At 42.1% G+C, this 24,253-nt stretch overlaps 1 long non-coding RNA gene across 4 annotated transcripts in view; it reads right to left on the reverse strand.

Annotated features, from left to right (window-relative positions):
• Positions 1-24,253, reverse strand: part of LOC131394025 (uncharacterized) — a 49,034-nt gene that overhangs the window by 21,011 nt on the left and 3,770 nt on the right. For 3 of the 4 annotated variants that reach the window (XR_009216043.1, XR_009216042.1, XR_009216044.1), the window contains exons 2-3: positions 14,804-15,031; positions 14,445-14,517 (exon numbers count right to left, since the gene is read on the reverse strand). This is a non-coding gene — a long non-coding RNA (uncharacterized LOC131394025). Of the gene's footprint in view, positions 1-4,819; positions 5,576-14,444; positions 14,518-14,803; positions 15,032-24,253 lie in introns of those variants that run through there. The other variant, XR_009216045.1, reaches the window with a different exon arrangement.

Genomic DNA, 24,253 nt, shown 5'->3' on the forward strand with positions numbered 1-24,253 from the left:
GAACAGACAAAAAGAAAGATGTGGATGTCGAAAAAAATGATACAAATAAGGAAACAAAACACATTTCAACAATGAGATTCAAATGCACAATGGAGCCAGGATAGAGCAGAATGAGTATTGCAGAGAACAGAATCAGTGAAAATGAGATTGAACTGGAGACATGCAACCACAATACACAGAGAAAAGAAGAAAAGAGAACAAGAGAGAAGTTGATAGCTAAGTAGAAAAGAACAGAGACCCAGCCTGAAGTGTTCTGAGGGAAGAGAAGAAAACCAAAATAATAGGCAAAGAACTGACAACCAAAGGTAAAGTGGATCTGAAAACCAGTGTCTACAAAGGGAAGAGCTCACTGACTTCTAGAGGGGAAGAGCTCTGTACATAAGGTGAATTTCAGGAAGAAAAATTCCTATAGGAATTCAAGATGAGTGGGGGAGATAGGTTGGCTTCAGACTTTTCCTTCCAAGTATAAAATAAACAAAAGATAAAGGAGCAATAGCCGCACAATTTTAAGGAAAGCAGTTTGTAGATCAAGAATTCTATACTCAATTCAGCTGTTACAAAAAGGCAAAATATATGCCCTTACTCAGAGGATATATCACTTATGTAGTTTGGGAAAACTACTTAAAAAAATGACTCCAAAAAAAAGTGCTAGAGAATAGAAAAATTATAGACTGAGAGACTTAGAGGTAACTCAAAACTAATTACATATATGTTTACAGCATAAACATAGCTGTTGCAAATTTGGTTTCAAATGTTAATTGAATATGCAAAAACTATTATTGACATAGATTGATATGACTAGCAATATATTAACAAACATGGGAAAGTGGGAGGGGGCAAAGGAAATAAAGCACGGAATTCTTATTATACTAGGAGTCAGAAGATATTTTTAACTTTAATCATTAGAAAGCTACAACTTGAAGTGTGTACGTGATTAAACTAAAAACACCCAATATCAAAGACTGTGTTAACAAAATAACAATCACTGTACAGAATCTGAAAAAGTAACCTACACACAAAAAGCTTGCATAACCACAGAATTCACAGAGAGCTATACAAAGAGAAAGTAAGCAATTTTGCAGAATTATTTGCCCAGATAATTTTGCAGACACTGAAGAATGGAATCTTCTATCTACAGTAATCTGTTTTAAAGAAACAGATTTGGGGAGTTTTAAAGAAAACTCCCCAAATTAACTTCTTAAGAATTAGATTACATGTGCATGCTCTGTGCCCCATTCAATTGGACTATGTGGCTCCCTTGAGGAAAGTTCTACATCTCACTGTACCACTTTGCCCCATCCCCAAGAAGACAGGTGCTCCTCCTGTGCTCTCTGGGTGTGTTAGGAAGGACCCTCCTCTGCTGCTCTCCTGCTTTCTGCTGGATGAGTTCCCCCATCAAATGCAAACAGCTGTACAGATGAGTACTCCTTGCGAAGCAGATCACAACTAAGATTACTTATTATTGAATTCCTCCTCGAATTTTAGGCACTATTGAGAGTTCCAGGAAATTTGTGAGAAGCGGAAGTAAACACCGTGATCTGACTTCTCTCAAACACCTCCCCACAAACACGCACTTTTCATTCCTGGAATCAAGATCCATAGCAAACCTAGTGGGTATCAGGAAGCGATTCTGCCCTCCACTGAGAATGGCTTCCAAATTACTAAGAAGAAAGAATGCTAAAGCATGGTTTAGATAGCAAAAGAGAGCAAAGAAAGAAATTAGCAAAGCAGCACAAACCCAAAAGCAAAAACTAGATAATAGAGTAAGGAAAAACTATCATATAAAAATGAAAAGGAAAGCAGTACAAACCCAAAGAACACGATACTAGGTGACAGAATGAGGGAAAGCTATGATTACACTAATGGAAAGAAAGTTATCCAGTTTAAGAGAAAAGACTCTCAAATTGATTTGCGTAACAAAGTCTGCTTAATTTTGCATCGCTCAGTGAGTTCTTTGAGATCACAAAGAAGATTCTTGTAACAGAGCACTGCCTTCTGCCAGCTGTAGAGGGTCTCTTTCAAGGATTCCCGGAAACATGAGGGTGGCCTGGGAAGTTGCCTGGTCTGCAACATAGTTGCTCTGGATCCTAGTGTTTCCCGATTTCAGGGAAAACCAGCCCAGTAGCTGTGTATCATCTGTGACGGAAATCTGAGATCAAGAGACCCGATTTACAACACATTATGAATTAACAAAGAGTCAGGAAATGTAGTTCTCAAATGAAAAAGCAGCAAACTATACAAATTAAAGCAACAACAACAATAAAAATCTGTTAGAAATACCAATAGAGATGATAAGAAATCCAATGTCGATGTGAGCTGTTAAGATAGGCACATGAATACATCGTCCTATGATGGGTAACAAGGATAAAACATAAATAAGGACAAAGGGATTTTCATAGTAAAATTGTTAACCATCATACCAATTTTCTTGAAAAAATTATTCTGGAGTTCATCTGTAAAAATAAACTATTTAGGGGCCAGCCCGGTGGTGTACTGGTTAATTTCGCGCATTCCGCTTCCGTGGCCCGGGGTTCGCTGGTCGGATCCTGGGCACAGACCTGCTCAGCGCTCATCAAGCCGTGCTGAGGCAGCGTCCCACATAGAACAGCTACAGCTCTACAACTATGACACACAACTACGTACTGGGGCTTTGGGGAGAAAGAGGAAAAAAGAGGAATATTGGCAACAGATGTTAACGCAGGACCAAACTTCCTCAAAAAAAAAAAAAAAAAAAACTTGTCTTTAAAAATAAATAAATATTTAAAATAGTAAGGAATTTTGTAGAAGAGCAATGAGAAGAAGCAGGCCCTATCAAATATTAAAATAAATCCTAGAAATACAGTCATCTGAAGAGTGTGAAATTAGCGGAAGAATCAAAGAAAGATTAATGAAAGTAAGAGATGGCACTGAAAATACCATGTATTTAATAATTATTAAATTTATTTACTATTAAAAGTAATAAATATATCCATTTAGTGTAACAATTAAATTTATTTAGTAGTTAATAAAAATATATAATATATATTAAGTAGACATATTAATGGTATAAAATACTAGTATTAAAATTTTAATATTCAATAAATTTAATATAATTTAATAAAATGTAATAAAGAAAGCCATAGAGAATACAACAAATGGTAGTGGAGAAAAACGACTAAATCAGTCAAGGAAAATATCAAATTAAATTTTCACTTCACATTAAGTGCCTGACACATAATTAGTGCACAATAAATATTTGTTAATAGAAGAAATGAATAAATGAATGAATAATATATTAAATTCTAGATGAATTAAATACTTGACAAACCATAAAGCACTACAAGAAGTTACAGACATATATTGTACTGATCTCTAATTGGAAAAGGCCTTCCTAAATGTAGAGTTGATGGATTAAGTGACAAAAGAAACATTCAGTAGCACTGAGTCATTAATAATTTTAAGTCTCTCTCTAACAAGCCACCAACCTAGGAAAATAATTGTCACACAAATATGGCACACAAAGAATTATTAACATCCTTCATATATAAAAGTCTCTTAGAAATCAAAAAGACAAAGACAAATACTCCAATGGAACATGAACAAGAACATGAGGAAACAATTCTCAGGAGCAAAGAGACAAACGGGCAATACATATATGAATAAATGTTCAACCTCGTTTATTATCTAAGACATGAAAAATCAAATAAACACACAAGAATAATTCAATTCTTAAACATTCTGTCAAGAACCCTCTCCTCAGGAAAATGGATGTACACACAACATTTGGCATAGCATTTTAGGCTGTTCTCAGACCTCTGGATGCCATGCAAAGATCCACAGGAACCTAGATGCAGAGGTCCTATAACTTCATGCTAATGAATGAATAATGAGGGTGCAGTGAGATGGATATTTTATATACTGCTGATGGAAGCAGACATTAATACGTTTTTGAAAAGCATTTGATAATATGTATTAATGGCCTCAAAATATTTATAATTTATTCTTAGTTTAAATATTTTTAAGGAAGTCTCTTAAGGAAAATCAGATATGAACACAATGATATATACGCAAAGATGTTCATCATAGCATTATTTATGTTAATTTAGCTACATAAATTCCCAAAATTCCCAAAATTTAACTGTTTAAATTAATTATATTACATGCTTGAAATGAGTTATTATTCCACCATTACAATATTTTTCAAAAATATTTAATGACATGGGAAAATACTTACAGAGGATGTAATGTGAAAAAGGAGAATGTTGTATATTCAGTATAAGAATAACTGCATTATATACACATACATCGGAAAAACTACAAGGAAATATACCAAAACATTAATAATTATTACTTCCGTGTGAAGAAATTTTGAGTGTTTTTTCCTTACTCTTTTCTACAATGAAATATATTTTACTTTCAAAACCAAAAACAAAATTTCTTAATACGAAAAAAAGAATGACTATGGAAACTTGGCTTCAATAAGAAAATCTAGGACCAGCGCCATGGCTTTAGCAGGTTCCAGTGACAGTGACCCAGCCCTCCAAGGCCTTCTTCAGGGCGACGTTTCACAAACAATGTTCAGACATCAGTGCTCTGAGGTAACATGCCATGTTGATCACTTAGGAATGACAGTCTACTTATGTCCAGGAGCAAGAATGGCTGCCTAGTTACTCTGAGACAACCTAATATATAGCTCATCATTGTTTGCTTTTTTGTGATTTGCCTATTTGTGACAAAAAGACATTCCTATCTAGGTTTTTTGGATTCAGATCTGAGACAGTTCACACGAAGCAATCAATAAGTCAATATTTTTTGAGGTCTCTGGTAAGCACCATATAGTCACTTGGGAAACCCTTAGAGAAAGGACACTTCTCTGGCATCCATGGGTTAAAATATTGTGGGAAGGTGAACCAGGCTAGAATTCTTGGTGACATAAAATATGGTGACTGAACACTCAGGCTTTGGAATGAAAATGCCCGGATTTGAATCTCGGTTTTATCACCGCTGGCTGTATAAACGAGAGCAATTTGCCGAAATTTCTAAACCTTGGTCTCCTCATAGGTCATACGTGGTAATAACAGTGTTGAGCTCATAGGGCTGTGGGTACAACTAGGTGAGACACTGTGCTCGAGGAAGGCATGTAAATGTGTTCATTTTGTCTTCTTGATTCTATCTGATTGCGCTCATTTCAAATGAATGTGTTTGATTAGGTACCGAAACATATCTCCCTTTTGGTGTCGAGTTCTTGTCATTGATTTAAGTCTCGTATAGCAGAATTAATGTTTATTGAATGTCTGCCTCTTACTGAGCACTATCCTGGAATTTTACAACTGTCGTACGGATAGACCGTGTTGCACTGTATTTCTTGTATTCAGAGTAATTACAGTTGCTGATGTCATAGCAACTCAAAAATCTCAGTGGTTTAACAAATATTTTAATTTATTTTTCATTCACATTACAGTCCAATCAGGAGTTCAGTGGAAAGTCTTCTATGTGGTCATCTAGGGATCCAGTGCCTTCCATTTTTTGGTTCCGCCATCTTGTGGGGCCTCCCTAAAGTCCTCTACTGGGACCTCTGCATTCAGCCGACCAACAACTGAGGGGAAAAAGGAGGAGGGCCAGGAATGATTTACCCCAGGCCTGAAGGGAAGGCTGTACATTTTCATGCACATTCTGCTGGCCAGAACCCAGTCACATGGACCTTCCCTGCCTTCAGGGAAGGCTGGGAAGTTGGTCTTCCTGTGAGGTCAGGAAGAAGAAAAGCATTAGTGCCATCCTGGCCAGTCTCTACCACACCTCTCTACCCACTAAACGGCATTCTCTGCTCCAGGTATCATGGACCAGCTTCAGTTTCAAAGTAGTTGTATGTTTTCTTAAGCTCATAGTGAGATGTTTTTTCTTGAAATCCTTGCTTTGTTGAGTGATAGAATAATTTTCTTTTGTATGCTTAATCATAGACATTTTCCTTTATGTATAAAAGGTATAAAGTTTTATTGTAAGGCGTAGTGTAGAGAGAATAGAGGAAATGATGCCAGGGCAACATTTCTGCTTGGAAAAATAAATGTAAGTTCTAAAAGGAAGTAGAAAGAATTGAGGAGCACAAAACCCAGGGTTAGAGGCCTCCTGGACCCGCAAGAAGGGATGGGTGTGGGGAAAGGAGGGACAAGACAAAAGCACCAACAGAACTCCACTGACACTTAAGAAGGTTTGCACATTTTGTGGATTATCCAACTCATTTCTCATTCCAACCTCTTTCTTAGGTCCTCCTCGAATTGCCAAGGCTGAAAAGCTGAAAGAAAAACCTACATTTCCCAAACTCCCTTACATTTAGGGTTCCAGATGTGGCTTAGGTTCTACCAAAGCAAGTGCACTCTCATACAACCAGAAAAGAGAGCTAGGGCAAGAGACCACAACGTGATTTCAGTCAGACACAGAGACCCTGCACTGTGGTGAGCCCAGCACCAGAGGCCACCAGGCCTTCTGAGGCAGCTGTGAAGGTAGTGTTGAGAGGATCAGTACCAAACCCAGGACAGTCTGTCTCCTCTCCATGTTTGTTTCACTGCTCCACATTATTCTCAATTATTAAAAGCAAATTTTTAAAAAATCTCAGGTTATTGATGAATAGGCCCCATTTGGCTTTCAAAAGTCACTATCATTTTGTATATTAATTGGACCATTGGAAGAAAGTTCCACAAAGTTTTGACCCCAGTCCTCAAGCCTGATCCCTGAGTCTCAGGCCCAAGACCCTGTACAACATCTATTGGTATAATCAATACCCCCAAGGGATGGGAGAAAGGGAAAGGCTTGTGTTGCTGGCAGTTTGAAGAATGAACTTGTTGGAGGATGGAGCCTCTGACCTAGGAGTTCAAGAGCAGAAGAGAAAGATATAGCAGATTAGAAGGAGAGCCAATTAGTACAGTTTGGAGAGTACTGATAACATCAAACGTATATCCTTAAACCACAAAATTGTAAGGCTCTCGAGATGTTAATTAGCTATGTTTCTGTTAGTCAGCATTATGTCAAAAAAAAGTCTTCTTGGTCAATTAGGATTGGGAAACACTGGTTTAAACAAAATAAAACAGATTTCCAATACAGTAGATCTTTAATAAATCTGTGTATAATAATAATACTCAAGAGGTAATTGACACAATATTTTCCGAGAGTATTTGGCCACGGGACCCTTTTATCTCAGATCATCTCTTAAGAGTAATAGACCAACCAGGTCCCCATGGACTGCAGCAGTGGTGTGCTCCCAGCTTCTGCAGATGAGCAAGAAAAAACCAGAGATGTTGTCATGGTTGTACCAGCAACCAAGAAATGATAAAGACCTCAAGTTTAACCCCTGGAAAATACAAGCCAAGAAAACCTGGATAAATACTTAACCATTTTCAGATGTCATAATGCAGTATGATCCCCACACTGATTAGGTCTGTACAAACTCAGAGCCTGAAATGCTTCGAGCAGTCTATACTCTGCATTTCTTTCAAGTAACTTGATGCTACTTCAGTGAGGTTAAGTCGTCACAATAATTTCTGCCAATTAGCCATTCAACAAATTACTCCATGTGTTTTTTAAAATCTGCTTATTTTTCTCTCCTTTGTTAGAAAAAGAAAAAAAAATAGAGCCAGTTACAGAGCATTGTTGCATCTGTTATAATTAGAAGGTAAATGACTTGGAAGTATTATGATATGCTATTGCAGTATCAAAGCTAGAAATTTTCACTGTGAAATAAAAAATAAATAAACAGTCGTGAAGCCACATAGTTTGTCAGCTCTTGAGTTACAGCTCCTGTCCTGTGGCAACTTACACTTTCTGTGAATGCCAGATTTTCGTATCCTGGAGTTGAAGCTTCCATGTATAATTTGCTATATGTACTCTGTATTTTGTCTGGTTGTCTGATATACAAAACTCACCACCACATCCTCTCAGCAAGGTCTATAGATAAAAACAAACAGATGCAGCCCCTTCCACCCCGGAAGGGAGGCCTGCAATGAAATGGAGAAGTGCAATTGCTTTCTGGGTTTTCCTCACACAGGACGTGAGAGGTATGCAGAGATGTTTTTCAATATTCATCAACGGCCTTGGAACCATGAGTCCCATTCCACAATGTCTAGGAGATTTATGGAACTGGAAGTTCTTCTCTGCTCAAGTTTCCTGTAAGCCTCTGTTCTGGGCCATCAGGGAAAAAGGAAACGTAAATTCTGCATGTTCTAAATAGCCAGATCCCTTCGATTGTTCAAATATGTGGGTGCTGTCTGGTGAATTGCAACCCACCAGCACTCACCTCTTTTTTAAGACTAATTGAAGGTAGAAAATTTTAAACTGAACTTCCAGGCCATCCGGCGGCAAGAGAACATGTGAAAATGACCTGGAAACAACACTCTGCTGGAAGACAATTTCTAAAGAGAGTCCATTAAATCTAACGTGTATCTCTGTGCTCAAGTCTCTCCCAGGCACCCTACTAGGGGCCATGGAGGCTGGGGGAGGCGAGGGGAGAGTGAGACATTGCCTGGGTCTTACAGGACTTACTACCTAGATGAGGGAACAGCACTTAGCGTAAGGAATAATCAGAGCTCGACACAGACTATGGAAAAACAAAAGCTCAAGAGTACGGAGCAGAACAATGCTAAGTGGAGAAGGAGGAGAAATCCACGTGCACCACGTACAAGGGGGTTTATAGAGGGTAGACTTTTGCAGAAATGAGGAGCAAGGGCATTCCACAGTGAGAGCTAACTAATAGGCAAGGAAGAGCATGAGGTAATCTCCACCACTGATTGTTTCTGGAACGATATCAGTAACATCCACTGTATGCACAAATGCCACAAAATACCATGCCAACCCTCAAGTTTGCAGCTCGTGATGTATTTGCAAAGGCTGACATGAAGGATTATATTCTCCAGGTACCTGAGGAAAAATGTCCACGGGCCTCTGTAAAATATGGGTGGAATGAGATGTCGTCTGTCAGTCCAGTGGTCTCTGCTTTTAGTGATTCCTATAGCACCATTTTACCTATGGCATGACCTTTAGGGAAGGGATTCCCAGATCACAGGCGGGACGGCCTCCTCAGATGGAAAGCAGGGCTTCTTAGATTAACAGCAATGACTATCCCAGGAACCTCCCTCCCATCTGAAAATATGCCAAAGATAGAGGGCCCCCTCCTCCCATGGCGGACCAGCCGGCGTCTGCTCACTATGTCTGATAATCGAGCTTGTGACTGAGTGAATGAACAGGGAACAAATGAATGAACACAAAATGGCTGCACCCTCCCCTGAGAGTGAGAGACTTTGCAGGATGCTGCCTCGCTGCAGAGGCCCGACACGTGGGCTAGAATTTGGTCAGAGAGGTAAGATTTCATCACACATGACTTCACCAAACCCTTTGCACCCAGTATTCTCCCTCTCCTCCCTGTCTCACACAAACTCTCTCTTTGGTAAGGGAGCAAAGCCAAAGAACCCAACACATTCTAAAGCCCCCAAGTGTGGACTCAGCAGCCACACTGGGCAAAGGGCTGGCCCCAAGAAACTCAGACCAGGTTCTTCCTGAAACATATTTGCTTCCTTCGGTCTCCAGAGATTGATGGCTGGTTTCCACTTTGAAAGGAGTAGTTAAAAAGCCTCAGGATGGTCAGGCAGGGTTCGGACCTTCACCTGGGGAGGGAAGCAGCGGACAGCTGGCGGCTCTCTGGCGGGAGCCGCCTTGTTGGGGTGGCCAAGGAAAGTGAAGAGTGTAGAAACTTGGGAAGCCTCGCCTCTGCTCAGCCTCTCCTCTCTCTGTCTCCCTCTCTCTCAGCCTGGCCATGCAACAGTGGTCACTGTGGACAGGGGAGGAACCAGCCCAGCAACCCCACAGGAAAGGCCGGGCAGCAGGCCCCCTGGCTCTGCGGGCAGTCACGAGGCTGGGCCACACTTGTGTCTTGCCTCCCACATCCTTTGCAGAAAAGGGACAGCAAAAAGAATCCAACAGAGATTGTGAGAGAACAAGGTAAGACAGAGTGCTCCCGAGCCTGAGGAGGCATCCTGACCTGAGACGTGAACTAACCCGAGTATCCTCAGCCCTAACCCAGTGTCCTCTCATCCCTGCCGGGCACTTTAACTGCCATGTCCTGACCACCTGCTCCTGCACTGTTTCCTCTCTGCCGGATCGGCTGCCTCTGAGGGCATGATGCCCTTGGATGAGGGCTCCAGCTTCCGGAGTCACACACAGCAAAGCTGGGATGGCCTCAGAGACCACCATCTGCAGGTGCTCTGGGCCCTGGGATCATGAGCGTCTCAGGAGCTTCTGAGGCAGGAGAGGCAGCCCAGTGAGTGGTCATGTTTCCACCAGAAGGCTCTGCTCTATTAGTCTTAATTCTGGGGTCCCTAAGATTTCATTTTTTAAGCTTCCTTCTGTTTAAACAAAACAGAAGAGGTTTGAAAAGCACCACTACTCCAGCCCAAGCATTTGCACATCTGGATAGAAGTTTCAGAGAGCACAAACGCCCTGCCCACGGTCAGCCACCAGTGTGGGCGAGCTAGTCAATGGAAGTGGGGAAGGAGGCTGCATGGAATCATCCCAGGAGAGGAAATCCACACAGGATGGTAGCCCAGGAAATGCACAGAGTAGCAGAGAGCCAGGCTCAAGCCTGAGAAACAGGTACTTCCAGACGCCTCGGAGCTTGACCCCTAGCCTACTCTCTCAGGGTCTCGCCCACTTTCTCTGCCTCTATAGTGAGTGTGGTCATATTTGCCATCCCTGAGTCAGGGAGGAGCTGAACAGGCTCTGCCAAAAAGCAAAACAAAACACCAGCAGGCAGTTACTGTAGACATGGTGCTAAATGTTCATGGGAAGGTTGTAAGAGAAGCTTTGATGATAACAGCTTTAGCCTGACCAGGAACTCAGCTGCTGGAAGCCCCAGTAAGGTGAGTTCTAACAGGCAGGGTAAATTATTTTCTCTTCTACTGAAGCACAATTTCTATCAGTTTCCTTCTTTTGACACGGACAGTAGAATAAAAAGAGAGGAGGAGGGCAAGGAGAAACAGGGGAGAAGGGAAAATAAAACACTTAGACTTTTAATGGAGGCTCATTTTGGTAGAGTATTCCAGAGTCCCCATGGGCCCAGAGAATTAAATGCTGTCACTCAGGTCTGAAAGCAGAGTCGTCCAGTTTGCAGACACCTGTCATAATTAAACTAATGGCTCTGAAAATGTGCCTTGATATTAAATCTATCTTCCACTGAGGAGCAGAGCTGATTAAAAACGCCGTTTGACAGGTAATGATGAACCTCCAGCTTGCTGAGCTCTGTGACTGGAACCGGCCAGCTTAGGCTGTGCTCTCTCCCCTTCCTCCATCACAGACCCACCCTTCCCTCCTTGTCTCTCCACCCAACACCAGCACAATTCCTATCCCTCTCCACCTTCTCTCTTCCAGAACCTGGTTCCCTCTGTACCCTCACCTCCCACAGCCCCACTCTGCTAGTGAGAGATCAGGCAATCTCAGCAGGGAAAGACTGCCTCTCAAGTCAACACCAAGTATTGTTTGGTCACCAGGAAGCCTCACTGGCCCAGCAAATTGTCTACAGCAGGAGCAGAGGATGGAGACCCTGGCCAGCCTTTCTGTCTCTTCTCTGGACGGGTGAATTTCCAACCACATCTATGGAAGAGGTTAACCTCTGCCCTGTTGTCAACTCCAAGAAACTCTGAGTTACCAGACTGCTGAGTTGACTAAGTTCCCTGCAATCAGGTGCTGGGGCCAATGTGCAGACAGACTAGTCCACAAATAGAACTGTCCTTGGCGAAAGCAACATGCTCTCAACAGATTACAGGAAATCCAAAGATGCTCGCCATTTATCCTCAGCTCCTCTAAGCAGTGAGAAGCCTTGGGCTCCAAACTCCTCACAGTGGGAGGTGAGGCGACAGCAGATCACGTCCTTCCACACTCGGCTTCAGCTGCTCCCCCAAAAATGAGGGGTCATGAAATTGCCTCAAAGGGCTCCCCTGCAGCCAATAGTCAAGAATTTTGTCCCAAAAGGAGATTGTCCTTATGTCTTGATCAGGTGTCTTTGTATTTTAGATGATTTATCATCCCCCAAGAGGACTCAGTTTATAGCCTTCCTCCTCTCAGCACAGGATGGAGATTCTCAAGAACCACTGGTTGACCTCGGGATTTCCTCCCTGATGCTACCCCAGAATTAATGACCGAATAGAAATCAGCAAGATGAAATGTGTGGAAAGAACACTGTCTCCCTGCCCTCTCCTGGCGTGACATTCAAGATCCCTTCAGAAGTGGCTGGAGCTCCCTTGTCCTGGTCTCTTCCACACTGCCATTAAAATCCATGTTTACCTTCCAACATCCTCCCTGCTGAAGCTAAGGGCCTCCTGCCTGGGGCCCTGCAAGTGCTTGCTACCCTCTGAGTCCCCTGTGAAATATCAAAGAAGGCAGAGTTCCACCGCCTCCCAGCCACTCTGTTCAGAAAGGCAGCAGCCCTACCAAGCAACAGCTCCTGACTAGTCCAGCAGCAACACGGTCTAAGCAATTACACCAAGTTGTGAGCCTCCTAGTTATCTGTGCATTGCACATACTCTCTGTTGATGGCTTGCTTAATTGTTGGACTGATTTACAGTGTTTTATTCTTTTCAGAGCACTCTTATACCCTCTCTGTCAACGAAGTACGTCCCCATTTTACAAATGAGTAAAATGGCTTCTTCAAAGTCACTAGTCACAGAACTAGTGGGCAGTAGAGCTGGGACTGGAATCTACACTGGCTGACCCCCTATCGAGCGCCATGCTCAGATCACTGAAGCTCCAAATCAACCCTGAGCTGGGTCCCAAGTTCTTTATTAGGAATTTCTATTATTAAAGTATTTCCATAAACGGCCACTGATCTCTGAAATGCAACTTTCCTTTCACACAATTTTTCCACCACAGATCTGGATGTCAGAGACTTCTTTTTTTCCAACTTGTTTCTATGTGAATTTGATTGTTAGGCTCTTTTAAATTCCCATTTTTCTCATTCCTCTTTAGGTAGAGTTTGGGGGGATTGTTAAAGATTTTAGTTCTTTTCCTTACCTGCTTCATCACTATTTTCTGCTTCTGTAAAAATTCATGATTGATTGAGATAGATGCCAATTAAATAGATCAGCCAGAGACAGAGACAGAGAGAGAGAGAGGGAAGGGGAGCTGAAAAAGGCAGGCCAAGAACATGAGAGACAGAGAGAGCGAGCAGAGATCCAGAAAGAAAGAAAATTAGGCCAAGAACAATGAGAGACAGAGAGAGCAAGCAGAGATCCAGAAAGAAAGAAAATTAGGCCAAAGAAAGAGAATTAGGGACAGAGGAGAGACTGGATGACACAAAGATAGACAAAGATGGGAAAATCAGGAAGAAATCTCTCTGTTCGTCTGTCTTCCCCAAACACCCTGAAGTCAGACTCCTGCCTGGCACAACATCCATGTGCGTGCGCGCACGCACACCCATACACCCACACCCACACCCACACCCACACACACACACACACAGGAGGCTGTCACATTTTAGAACACCATTAGGAAAGTGGCACCCAGCTGAAGGAGTCCCCTGTCCAGCAACCCAGGCTGGCACTCCTGTCTGACTCCTCCCCCCAAAAGGCTGATCCTCTCTCTCTTAAATGACAGAGGCTCCGTCTCTCAGATCCAAGCAAGGCCTCTAATTGTGCCGAGCAGCGATGCCACGGAAGCCCGGGCAGCCTCATGTCTCTCACTATCATTAACTTCCTTACCAGGCTCTGAAGCCTTCCGCTGCCACAACAGTAATTACCAAGAGATTAGGCAGGCATTAAGCACTCCTTAATTTGACACATTGCAATGATCTCCATTCAGCCTTTCTGCTCGAATAACTCTCAACAAATATTTCGGAGGCTACCAAAATAAACAGAAGCACTGTGTTTGCACAGCTGAGGCTGTCTTCCTGCTTCTCTAAATGCCATCAATTCCAGGTAGGAGGGTGGGATGGGGGCAGGGAGGGGATGGGTGGGAAGGGTGGGGGGCAGGGGGATGAGGGGAGGTGGCACCACCAGCAGGGACCTACGACAGCCTGAAAACCCAAGTCCATACAGTGGGAAGAGATCAGTAAAACACTAACATATGGCATGCTACTATTGATGGTGATTTAATAGGGCCCATTATTTAAGCAAGTAGTTATACAAGGACCTAGTAGAGAAACATCAGTATTTACATAAAAACCACCACATTAGGAAATAATAATAATTACAGTGAAGGGAGTTATGCTGTTGTTGCTGGGTTTTTTTGGTAGGTTAGCTCAGACATTATTCATTAAGTAATGCAATGGGAAAACCACTGTTGATATGGCATTAAATCCCACCAGGACCCATCACAGGCAAGATAGGATCATTTGGTAATTACAGTGTATTAGAAGTTCGATATTCTCTTTCATGCATTTATTTCATTTCCTCACTCTCACCCCAATATTTACACATGCACCCTTCTCAACTAACCTGAATTACGGGTAGCTGGAAAGGCAGAAGAGAATGACATGGCGACACGGAGGGCGCAGCATCCTGGAGCTCTCTAGGTAAGATACGAGACAGATAATGGAGATCCATGAAGAGTAGAGATGAATTTATAAGACAATGAGTAAAAGTCAGAATGATCAGAAATTAAATGATGGATATAAATGTTTATGGGAGGGCAGTGGATTGATTAACAATATTATTAGATGAGAAATGAAGTCTGAGAACCAAATAATGAAATAATTGTGATCTTCCATTATAGAAAGATGAGAAAAGCTATTCTAGAGTCAGAAATTGGAATCAAGTCATTTTAATTGGGCATTTTCCACCCCTGAGAGATATACCTCCATCCACACAGCCCTCACAAGCAGTGGCCTTCTTCCTGGCATGGTCCAGAAGATGTCTGGTGAGCATCTGTGCCCGGGAGGCCATCATGGCCAGATGAAGTTCTTGCCTCCAGTGCCAGGAGTTTGGTTGCTACAGAAGGAGAATCGTGACTCAGGTGGCCTGGGGTCTTTCTTCTTTAATGGAGTTACAACAGCATGAAACTTCCTTACAGATGAAGACGGGAGCTAGTAGAAGAGATAGAGCAAGAGGTTCCCATTCGTAACGGTAATGAGTCATCTCAGCTCTTACACATGACTCTTCTCAGTGCTCTCTCAACCAGGGATGGTGGTTATTGAACACTTAACCACTGCTAAAGTGTGAAGACTAATACATTCAATCAGGGATCGGCAAATGATGGCCCACAGACCAAATCCAGCTCACAACCTGTTTTTTAAAATTGTTTTATTGGGACACAGCCACATCGGTCAGTTTACATATTGTCTATGGCTGTTTCGTACTATAATGACAGAGGTTAGTAGTTACAACAGAGACCGTATGGCCCACAAAGCCTCAGATATTTACTATCTTGCCCTTTACAGAAAAAGCTTGCCGACACATGGATGAATAAGTCAGTGAATGAATGAATGAATACATGAACTAGACTGAGATGGAGTCATAATTGTGGGAATGATTTTACCAAATAGCGTTGGGCGGCATCTGAAAGTTTCTAAAATATATTGTAGGGCTCTGTCTTCAGTTCTGTCCTTTATAATATTTCTTCAATGACTTAGACCAAGAGATAGATGGGAAGTTTACCCCATTTTCAAATGATGGGAAGACAATATGGATAATAAGTATATTCGATGACAGATTTAATATTGAAAATGATCTTGACAAGCTTGGGGGGCAAGCCTGAGTCTAATCAAATGAAATAAAGGGGGCAAATGTAAGATCCTGTGATTGGGCCCAAAATATCAACTCCACAAATGTAGAATTGGGTGAAGCTGGGAGGGAGAAAAACGTCCCTCAATAGCATATGCATGACAATGGCTTTGGGGGTTTGACAGACAATCACCTCAATAGAGATTAAGGCTGTCCCCCAAATAAAGTTTATTCTCAAGCTAAGATGTTTGTGACACAGAACAGAGAATATAAATGTTCCATCCTCTTCAGTGTACTCAAGCCATGCCAGAAGTATCTATTCCTATAACAATAATGATAATAAAATTGTCAAAAATTGCTAAGTACTTACCTTAAGTGCAGTGGCACGTTGAACTTTCATTATCTCTTTTAATTTGGGGTGTTTTAACTTTATAAGATGAAGTGGGGACTATTATTGCCCCCGTGTCATAGCTGAGGACATTTAGAGAATAAGGTCATGTAGCTGGCATGTAGGGAGGCCAGGAATCCAATCTGGACAGTGTAACTCCATAGCCCAAACACTCAACCACACAGGGCTACACACAACCCTGCTCTGAATGTTAGGCGGTCTTTGGAAAACCGAAGTGCCCCCAGAGGTAAGTTACCAACATGGGAAGGAAAGTTTAAAACTTTTCATATCTAAAAAAATGGTAGAAAGAGGTGAGCATTTAGCTTGGAGGATGCTTGGGCTGCCCTTTAGGTGAATGAAAAAGCACTGTTGAGTTTAACAGGCAGCTGCCCCTCCCTAAGCCAGATCCCCATCTGTCTATGCCTTCCATCTACTCACACACACCCAGCCACCATCGCTAGTGTGACTACTCAGCATGTCAGGGTAGGCTAGCTGCTTTCTAAACCACATCAGGTTTTCTGGACTTCACACCATGAGAGTTTATTCCTCCCATAGGCAGAACCATTGTGAGGGAGTGGTGGAGGCCCTGTTACACAGAGCCCACAGAGGCCCAGATGACTTACATCTTGCAGCTTTATTTTTCTATTTAGAACCAGCATTTTTAGGTCCTTGGAGCTTTCTACATTCAATACAGACAAAGACAGAGAGGATCATATGGGGAGGTTGTTATGGGTAGGCCTCGAAGTGGCACTTGTCTCTTCTGCTTACATCCTATTGGCCTGTCTGTAACCACTAGGGAGGCTGGAACAATGGACTAGCTGCACATGTTCCCGAAGAAGAGGAGGGTATGGACGTTGCTGAGCACTAGCCTTCTCTCCTACTATCAGAGCTCCAGGATATTGACTGGCTACAGCCAATGGGCTATCAACCAGCATCAATACCTACCTGTCAATTCCTAATAATGGATACCTACTATGTGCAAGGCACTCTGTTGGGAACCCCAGAGATGATAAAATGACCAGTGAGTTACAGTGTTCCCTTTTAGTGATCTAGCAAAGATATAGAAAACCAATTAACCACACTATTCAGCAGAGTGAATTAAATGTTCTAGGAGGTGTGTACAAAGAATAGGAACACAAAAGGCAGAGTTCATTCTGACGAGAGGAATCAGGAAAGGTCTCAGGGCAGAGTCTCAGCTAATGAATAAGAATGTTAACAGGCAAAAAAGCAATGAGAAGAGCTTGTCAAGGAGAGAAAGTAGCAGGAAGAAATACATAAAGGCATGGGAGTACTTGGCATGTTCAGGGCCAAGCAACTGGTTTAATGTAATTTAATCACAGTGTATCTGAGTCATGTGGTGGGAGGTAAGGTTGGGCCAGACCATGCTGAATCATGAATGCCATGGTGGAGCACTTTGACTTTATTTTGAATGCGATGGAGAATGGAAGAGGGTGACATAATCCAACTCTGCAGGTGTGTGAAGGTCAGATGGCAAGTTGAAAGGCTGAAGGGCAGGAAGGTGAGTTAGCTGTTGGAATAGTTCTGATGGACGGTGGTGATGGTCTAGCCTGAGGCAGTGAACATCAGGCTTTGCCCTTGCCCAGCCCCTTACAGCTTTCCAATATGTAATCAAATCATCTGCAGTCAGTGGCTTCCTTCACTTACAGTTGGTTTAGAAGACAATATGTCAATATAGCCACATATTCAGAACCAGCATTAAAACCTTGGTTTACTAACTTTGAAAATGGTACCATCATAGCCCATTCATAGTCAGCTTCCACTAGGCCCTCACCTGGGAATAATTTACCTTCAGAATCTGCTTCTCTGCCACTTCTACTCATTATTTCTGGTCCCACACATTACCTCTGAATTGTCCCAGTGGGATTCATAAAAGCCACTTCTACTCTGTGTCCAAGGATAGAAGTGTTGGCAGCTCCTTTCAAAATTCCTTGGGTTGCCAGGATTCTCCATGATCTTCTTCTATTTAGAGACTACACATATCTAGGGCTTTTCTACTCTCCTTAGACGTCAAAAGCACAGGTGCCCAGAAAAGAGGGCCACGTTAAACTTCCAGCCAAGCATCTGGACTCCACTCTATGCTCTGCTCCTGCCAGCCCCCATTCCTTCATAGTGGGCCCATATGGTGGTGCAATCTGACACATAGCACTCGCTTTAGTCTCCCTGCACACATCCAAAACTGCGTTCCTATCCTATCCCTGATATACGAACCGCTTCTCAATCCCCAGGGCTTGGTGGAGACCTTGACTGACCCAGCTATGGCCTCTTCTGGCTTTGTCCTAGACTTTCGGCCCTACAACAGGTTGGGTGAGCAAGCTGTACCAAACTTCTTCCACGGTCAAGGAAGTAGAAGGGGAGGAGAACTGACAGAGCTTGGTCACGGTTTGAATGAGCTTGGTGCTAGGGGTGGCAGCACTGCATAGGGAGAAGGAAGAGCTGAAATTTTTCTTTGAGAGAGTTAAAAAAGAGTGATCCAACAGCAATTCAAGGAAACAAATAAAATAACTACTTTTTGAGAACTAGAGTAGTGACAATACGGAAGTGATATGTGACTCTTTGTAAGTGAATTATATTGTTCAGGAAGATAATAAGGGAAAGAAAATCAGGCCAGACCCTCTGTGTGGCAGGAGAAGACAAGACAGTTCTTCAAAAAGAACAAGGAATTCAGTTCCCAGCTCTGTGTCCTGGAGCAAATTACTTAAATTCTCTAAGCTTTAGTTTCTCCGTCTTTAAAATGGGGAAGGGGGTGGAGGTAAGGAGGATGCCTTCATGAGGAGTTATTGACAGGATAAGGGATGAAGAGTGTTAAATGCCAAGCTACTATCTCTGGTATATGTACGGGGCTACAGAAAGTCAATTTAGGAGCAAGTAGCAGATGCCACAGGCAGAAAGATTTCAGCCCTAGATAAGGAAGACCTTTCCAGCTACTGCAGCTACCAAAAAACAAGATGCAATATTTCTTGAGGTAGTAAGTTTCATGTCACTGAAGGTGACCAACCAAATGCAGGGTAGCCACATTAAGGGGATGTCAGTGTAGGAACTGAATAGAAAATTGGGGAGATGAACTCTAAAATCCCTTCCTGCCCTGAGAGCCTGTGATTCTTGATTTTGCCTTTGCTCAGGGAGAGCACAGGAGCCCAAACCCTCTCAAGACAGGTAAAATGCCAATTATCAGTGAGTGGGAACTGAGGCTCTGACTAACCATAAGCCAAAAGGCCATCATCAAGGCCCCCCATTGTCAAAGCCTGTGTCCACCCCTTGCTTTCATTCAATTCCATCGGATGGTTCTTTTTATGGGGGTGAGGGGGAGGACAAATCACTGAGGGTTTATTTTGCCAGACTCTGTAAGTGGGAGGGCTTGATATAAGCAAGCCCCGTGGGCTGCCAGAAGAGCCTCTGCCCTTAAATAGTAATGAGACCTATCCGTCTCCTTAACAAATGCATCTTTCCTGAGCGCTAAGTAAACCGTCTCCATTTACAGTGTCAATATCAACGCAGGCCCTTGCCTGCCTCTCAAGCAGCCTGAACAGATTGCAATTGGCTGCCATTCCTGATTTCTGTGCTCAGTGAGAGCTGTCAATGGGCATGTCAATAAGATACTGGGACTATTGATCAGCATAGGCATTTAGGGGTCACTGGTCGATGAGAACTCTTGCCAAGAGATGTAGAAAATGATAGCTTACAGATAAAGGCAGCAAAGTGAGGTTCCCAAAGGAGAAATAATATAGCTCAATTTCCCCTGTCCTGCTGCTTGTCAATTTCCCTTGGTTTTCTTGAGGGGGGGAAGGAGCAAGGAGGGAGAGACAAGGAGGGAGAGAAGTGGAAAAAGCGAGTGAGCAACTCAAATGCTTGACTGAAAACATCTTGGAGAATGAAAAACCAACAGCCACAATAAAACCACACAGCATCCCCCAGGCCACCACCTGCATCAAAAGAACAAAGAGAAAGAGCAAAAGAGGCAGTGTTTCTGAAAGAGGAGGGCCCAGAGGATGAAGGTCAAGATAGCAAGCATTCTTCAGAAGTGGGTTTTGACGGATTCACAAAAATTAGTTCAATAGCTGTTTGCTGGCCCCACCTCTTAAGTGTTTAACTGGAGTGGTCCAATTCTTCACCAAGTCATTTGCTGTCTCAGATTGATCTTCACCCTGAGTGGAGGGGAGAGGCAGGTCCCCTTTGAAGCAATGTGACTTGTAATAGTTCATCATGGAAATAAAATGTGTTAAAGTAACTTTATATGGGGGCAGAGAGAGGTGGCAGAGAGGCTGATTATTATTTTTCCCATTCTGTACCCCAGAAATTTAACTGTTATATTCACATTGGAAAAGGATTTCCCATTTTCTCAGTTTCAACAGTGAATTGTCTTAATGCAAATTAAATTATTCAATTTACAGATAATTGATTGCATGGAAATATCCAGTATTCACAAGCACAAAACTTTTTTAACTGCTCTTTGATTTACTGAATCCTAGGTTTCACAGATTATTCTGGACACAGAAACATTGCTTTCAAGTAAATAGTCAACAAAATGACAAAAATCAACTTAAAGGCCAGTTGTCTATGGTCAGACCCCTGTCATAAAGTCTTCCCACTTTTTAAATGGAATACAGCCACACACAAGGTTAACTAACATGCCACATATTGGCTTCCATTTTTTTCCATCCTTCCCTTTCTGAATCGAGTTCCTTTGTGGCCTTATATACTATTTCTTTGGGAATTGTTTCATCCCCTTCATTCAAAGCCACATCTCAGCTTGCCTCTGAGACAGCAAAATGCATCTCAAGTCCTGCCAGTCAGACCTTGTACTTTAATTAAACCCTGAAATTTGCTTAAAGCGATAATTCAGCATCTTCACCTGAAACTTTAAGAGATGTTTATGAACAACAAGATGGAGATGCATTTCAATGAGGTTTAGCAGTATCACGTGTCATCCCTCATGACTCTGTATTCTTCACTGTGTGTCAAAGTTCATTCATTCATCATTGCCAAAGGTATTTATTGCCAGGTGAGAGATGATGGTAGCTTAAAGGTAAGGTAGAGGGAGGGCTGATTGAATACATACATTTCATTCTGCTTGATTTTGACTAATGACAGTAAGAGGACAGCAAAAAAAAGAAAACCAAAGTTCAGGAAACCCACAAAGAAAATAGGAGAAGAGGTCACAGCTAACAAGAAATATCAACAAAATTTTGGAAGTAGGGATGTAACTAGGTAAATTATTAATGAAATAGCAGACAAAAGAAAGCTAAAATCTACACTGGCAGCAAGAGGTGAAGCCTCAAGAACCAGGTACTTCACAACGTAGCCCCAAAAAGCTCAGGAATTGGAGGCACCCAGTACTTCTGAAGCAGGGGTACAGGGCAGGGCTGAACATGTAAGGGTTGGTTAAGTTTTTAAAAGAAGCAGTCAGGTTCACGGATGCCCTCTTCTACCCACATAGCCAAGTGGCCCCTTCTTTGCTGCAACAAGAGTGAAGGGTTATTTTAGAGCAGTTGTTCTCAAAGTGTGGCCCTGGGACCAACAGCATCAGCATCATTTGGGAACTTGATAGAAAAGCAATTCTCAGGCCCCACCCCAGAACTACTGAATCAGAAGCTCTGGGATGGGTCTCAGCAGCCTGTGTTTCAACAAGCCCTCTAGATGATTCTGATAGAGGCTAAAGTCTGAGAACTATTGTTCTATGTAGAGGTTGAGCCAGACAGAGTCTGACATCAAGGAAACAGCAGTAGCTGAAAACAGTAGCCAGCTACCGAAGGATTAGTTGAAGCTGATACACAGAACATTGAACCCCCAGGGCACATCTCAGCTCCCAGAAAGTTGGCAGCCAAGCTCCTATACCCAAGGCAGGATATTTAAGGATTCCTCCCTGGGAAAGATGGGCCTAAGAGAAAATATCTACAGTTAGTGACAGTAGAGGTGAGGTGGGGGATCCTCAAATGAAGTGGCTTGGTCACAGCCCAGTCAGCCTACAGAAAAACCCACCAGCCCATAAGCCCCATATAGGCAGACAAAGCTTCCCATCAGCCTCACCCTTAATGATGAACTGACATTCAATGATTCCCAGACATGGGAGGAAATCCTCAAACATGAAAGAAAAAGACCAAAACTAAAACAAGCAAACAAAACAGAAATAAAAAACTTGGAAAACAAGAAAACAATGTGGAAAAGAGGAGAAAACCTTAAAAAGAAAATAAAAACTACAATGAATCATTTCAAAAGAGTAAGAGAAGATATTATATTCGTGAAACAGGAACAAGGACTATTCAAAAATGGGAACATTGAAGTGAGTTTCCAGTTCTTGCCAAGGCAGAAAACTAGCTCAGACTGTTGGCTCCGCCCCTCAAAATCAACCTGGAGAATTACATGGAAAGCTTGTGAAAACAAAGATTGCTGAGCTCCACTCTCTGTACGTCTGTCAGCAGGACGATATCAGGACAGTGCCAAAGTACTGCAACAAGTGAATAGGTGCAGACTGAGCATCTTCCCTTGGGCATTTACTCACCACCCAGGCACACTTCATTCCAAAAATTTAAAGGCAAAATTCAGACCAGAGAAGTTACCTGATAAATGTGGGGGCAATTGGGAGCGATCAGCAACAATTCTGTGGAGCTTGAGTCTCTTCACCTCGGGGCTCATCCCCTAACTTCTCCTCAAGCTAGCTGACTAAGACACAGCCTGGAGGAACCTCAGCTCTTTCCCCAAGGGGCGTGAGCCTGCAGGCCAAGACACCTGAGCAGCACAACCACTTACAAGAGAGACAACAAAGTGAGCAACTTACACCATCTGAGGCAAAATGATTAGAGCAGACAGACCCAGAAATTCAAATAGGCGTGATAGTTACACTTAAGGATATAGGGAAGTCATAAGCATTGTAAAACAAGAACAAATCATAAAGAAAGAACCAAGTGGAAATATTATATATGAAGATATGATAGTAGAAATCAAGGATCAAATATATGGAATAATTCTATGATGGATACATCTGAAAAATGAATTAAGGAGTTGGAAGCCCTGACTGAAGAAATTTTCAAGAAAGGAGCAAGCGATGGAAAACATTATTTTTTTAAAGCCAAGAACTATGTCTTAAGGAAGTATCAATAACTGTCAATAGGAAGGAGAGGATAGCACAGGAAGAAAAAAATATCTGAAGCAATAATGAAGATATGAACCAAATTTAAAATTCTGAAAGTGCCCGGTGTTGCTGAGAAGGTGGAGCCCCAGGAGCTCACATCTCCTGCTGGTGGGATATAAACTGGTACAATCACGTTGGAAAATACTTTGGCATTAAACATGCCAATGTCAAGTTAAACATGCATATAATTTAAATCCTGGCAATTCCACCTCTAGGCGTGTATCTTAGAAAAACTCTCAAACACATGTATCAGGAGATACGTAAAAGATTGTTTATGGCATCATTATTCTTCCTAGGAAAAATCTAGGGAAAAGTCAAATGTCCATCTACAGTATAATGACTAAATAAATTGTAGTGTGTTTATATAATGGAACATAGAACAGTGAAAGGAAATGAATTACAGCTTTAATTATTAACAAGTGTAGATCTCAGCAACATAATATTAGCCAAAACAAGGAGATATTTTAAAGAAAATAATACAGTATTATCCCATTTATATCAAAGTAAAAATCAGGCAAAACTAAATGATGTGTTGTTGAGGAATACATATTTAGGTGGTAAAAAAATAAAACTGTAAAAGAGAATGACTAGAACAAACTTGAGAACTGTGGTCATTTCTAGGAGGAGGGGAACAGGATGTAATGGGGAGATGCACCCAGGGTGCTTCTAGGTGGTGGTGATGTTCTGTTTCTTAGTCTTGGCAGTGAGTATCTGGCTGGGTTTTTTTATTGTATTCACACTGTACATGTATGTTTTTCATAAACTCATATTTATCTATGCTATGTCATACAGTACAAAATGAAACAAATAATGAAGGTACATTTTCCAGAATTAAAGAAAGATGTTGAACTGAAAGCAGGAAAGGGGATGGGGAAGTATGGCAGTAGAAATGGAAAATATGGAATAAGATTGATAAATCCTAACATAATAGTCACTATTGTAAATAGAAATGGGTTAAACTCATTATTATGGACTGAACTGTGTTCCCCCAAAATGCATATGTTGAAGCTCTAACCCCCAGTACTTCAGAGTGTGACACTATTTGCAGAG

The sequence above is a fragment of the Diceros bicornis genome, chromosome 29 (assembly GCF_020826845.1).
Source record: "Diceros bicornis minor isolate mBicDic1 chromosome 29, mDicBic1.mat.cur, whole genome shotgun sequence".
Taxonomy (NCBI): domain Eukaryota; kingdom Metazoa; phylum Chordata; class Mammalia; order Perissodactyla; family Rhinocerotidae; genus Diceros; species Diceros bicornis.